This window comes from Sarcophilus harrisii, chromosome 4, assembly GCF_902635505.1.
Source record: "Sarcophilus harrisii chromosome 4, mSarHar1.11, whole genome shotgun sequence".
Classification (NCBI taxonomy): domain Eukaryota; kingdom Metazoa; phylum Chordata; class Mammalia; order Dasyuromorphia; family Dasyuridae; genus Sarcophilus; species Sarcophilus harrisii.
In genome coordinates this window covers 338,487,995-338,491,667 of record NC_045429.1, presented here as the reverse complement: position 1 = coordinate 338,491,667, position 3,673 = coordinate 338,487,995, and positions in this window count along the sequence as shown.

Genomic DNA, 3,673 nt, shown 5'->3' with positions numbered 1-3,673 from the left:
TACTGTCTACAAACCTGTGTGGTTCTTTTTGTATATGCACACTTATATACACTATAAAAAAAGGTAATAGGTTTGGCCAACTCATCCAGGGCCTTCTTTCTTGACTGTGAAATACAATTGTATAAAAGCTCTATAGATCTGATAAGATCTGGATTTAGGGAACCAAAATGAGATTAGGGGTTCTGGTTGTCAGGGAGTTAAATGATAAGTTCTAGTGGCAGGTTTGGAATTCAGGGAACTAAACAGAGAAGTTTGGCTCCCCTACAACCCTTGGGATTCAGCGCAAGGGTAGGGAGTTTTGGGGACTCCCTTCTGGCAGTGCAGAGGTTCTCTGTAAAAGAATTTACAAACCCAAAAACCTAGATTGATAAAAGAGGTTTAATTATAGAGATTGGGAAGTAAGATTAGAAATCCTGACAGAAAGGCATAAAGTCTCATTAGGGAAATAGGTGAGGGTAAAGAGAGGGTAACACTGGAAAAGAACATTATTGCAGCGGGCAGATGTATGGAAAATGGAGTTTTGCACTGAGAATGCAGTTCCCAGTGAACAGAAAGTCCTAGCAGCAAAGGGAGCTGCCAGGTCCATTTGCAAAGAACTTTAGTTAATGGAATCTTTTTTTATTGAGTGTCTTGGTGAGGGGTTGGGACAGCACAAATTGGCTCAGCTCAAGCTGGGTTTCAGCTTGAGCTGAATTTGAATTCAGTGAGTTTCTTCAGTTCAGTAGGATTAGAATTCCTTTTGCTAGATAACAGAAAGAAACTGTCTTGTTTGCTCGGGTAGGGTCCCTCACTGAGGCAGAGTAGAGGGAGATTTTCTCCTTCAAGGAATTTAGAGTTTCGGGGTCCCTTCTTCATATCTACTGGATGAGAAGACCTGCAATCTGTTTCCTTAAGTCTTTTTCTTTTCTTTTTCTTTTCCTTTTTTGCTGTAGGAAAATAAGCAATATAAATGTGACTTCAGAGGCAGCAAAAGCATGTGGAGAATACATGTAGCATTAATCAAGTAACTCATTTGTGGATTTGGCAAAGATTCTAAAAGTTGGGAGGGACCTTGGTGGTCAGACAATCCAATAGGCCCAAGTTGGAATCTTAATAGAGAGGAGGAAGTTCACATAAGGCAGTCCATCCCATTTTTAGAGAGTTTTAGCTGTTGGAAAGTGTTTCTTTACATGGAACCTAAACCTGCTTCTACAATTTCTACTCAGTGTTTTCAGTTTTGCCCTCTGAAGTTAGAGTTGTGATTCTCTTAACTTCTTTTGGCAGTGGGGCTGAGTCTGGATTTGGATCAAGGATGAGCATGGAGAAAAGAGGAAGAAAGATCAGTAATGGGAGAGTTGGGTGATTTTGTATTTGTATGTTTGTAGTGTAGTGTAGTGTAGTTTAACAAAGTTAAAAAAAACCTGTGCAAGGCTCAGATTTTTCAATATTATTGACTATTATCTATATTTCTAGTTCCCTCATTATTATTCTATACCTTATTATTATTATTTTATACTTATATTCTATTACCTATACTTCTATTCCCCTCATTAATTGATATCAAGAGTAGATAACAAATGAAGGTAGTAGTAGATACTGTTAATAGAATTTTAAATGTAGTCTAGACAAGACCAGTCGCTAATTGAGAATAGCTAGAGGCCAGAGACAGGAATGCCCAGAAACAAGAAGGATTTAACTAATTACTTTCAGTATGGGAAATCATTCTGCAGAACTCCTGAAGTTCTCCTGGGGAAAGCTCCTCCTACTGGATGAAGGCACACTTTATATACATAAATAATGAGTGGAAAGGTGGATTTTTATAATTCACTTACAATAATTTTCCAGGGCCAAAGTGGTTTCCTATAGCCTATAAGTGTAGGACAGTATGAGTGTTCTTAAGTTCTGTGGGAACAATTCTTTTTTTTTTTTTTTTTTAATAACTTTTTATTGCCAGAACCCATGTCAGGGTAATTTTTTACAACATTATCCTTGCACTCACTTCTGTTCTGATTTTTCCCCTCCCTCCCTCCACCCTCTCCCACAGATGGCAAGCAGTCCTATACATGTTAAACAGGTTACAGTAGATCTTGGATACAATATATGTGTGCAGAACCGAACATGTTGCTCAGGGAGAATTGGATTCAGAAGGTATAAATAACCCAGGAAGAAAAACAAAAATACAATAGTTTACATTCATTTCCTAGTGTTCTTTCTTTGGGTGTAGCTGCTTCTGTCCATCCTTGATCAATTGAAACTGAGTTAGATCTTCGACAAAGATGTCAAAGAAATCCACTTCCATCAGAATATATCCTCATACTATATCATTGTTGAGGTATATAATGATCTCCTGGTTCTGCTCATTTCACTCAGCATCAGTTCATGTAAGTCTTGCCAATCATCTTTGTATTCATCCTGCTGGTCTTTTCTTACAGAACAATAATATTCCATAACATTCATATACCACAATTTACCCAACCATTCTCCAATTGATGGGCATCCACTCAGTTTCCAGTTTCTGGCCACTACAAATAGGGCTGCCACAAACATTTTGGCACATACAGGTCCCTTTCCCTTCTTTAGTTTCTCTTTGGGGTATAAGCCCAGTAGAAACACTGCTGGATCAAAGGGTATGCACAGTTTGATAACTTTTTGGGCATAATTCCAAATTGCTCTCCAGAATGGCTGGATGTGTTCACAAGTCCACCAACAATATATTAGTGTCCCTATTTTGTGGGAACAGTTCTTAAGTGATTGTTTCAAAATCTCAGGGCCATTACTTGCTGCACAAGACCAGAGTTTTGTGACAGGAACAATTTCTGCAATCTGATTCACTCCATTTTACATACATAGGAGAGCATTGTCAGGAATTGATTAATCATTTCAAGCTGCATTGTGAGACTGACTCCCAAATCAGAATCTGTTGGGAAAATGGTAGCTCTGAAAAATCTAAATTATTAGTATATTCATTACACATGCTTTATCAATTAATATGAACATCATAATTCCTTTCACAACACCTTCCCTGTACCCCTCCCAGATGCCTGAGTTTCTGGTTCCAGGGCTATCCGGGGCTGTGTTATGTCAAGTCGGAAACACCCCCAGACATATTTCACTTTATCCTTTGGGGTAATATGTTCTAGCATAATATCAGTAAAAATGATTCATTTTTACAACATATTTAAAATTGAAATAGCTTTAACACATAAGGGGAAATAAAAAAGGCAACAATTACAATTGACCCCAGTCCTAATAGGCACATAATTGCAAACATAATTTAATGAAAAAAAGAAAATGGAAGTTACTACAAGTTATGCCTCTGGGTCTACACAATTTTAATATCCAATCATTTTTTTCCTCACATTTATTAAAATTGCTTTAGGGAAAAAAAGAAAAAAAAAAAAACACACCAATCTAATTAGCCTTTTTCCCAGATCAAATGAAGTTAGCATTACTTGCCAGACAAGATAAATAGTCTAAATCAATGTGGACTCTGTTTCAGCTGAAAATGGGAGAATTCAGTTAATAGTCCTGTTGAGATATAAGAAAGAACACTTTCTCAGTCTTCCCGGGAGGAAATACTCTACTTATTTTTCTATCTATCTTACCCAGGAAGTCCCCTTCTAAGACTTCAGCTAGTTCCATTGATGATGTGACTGTCAGCCAATTTATTTTTGTGTAATTATAGATATATGAA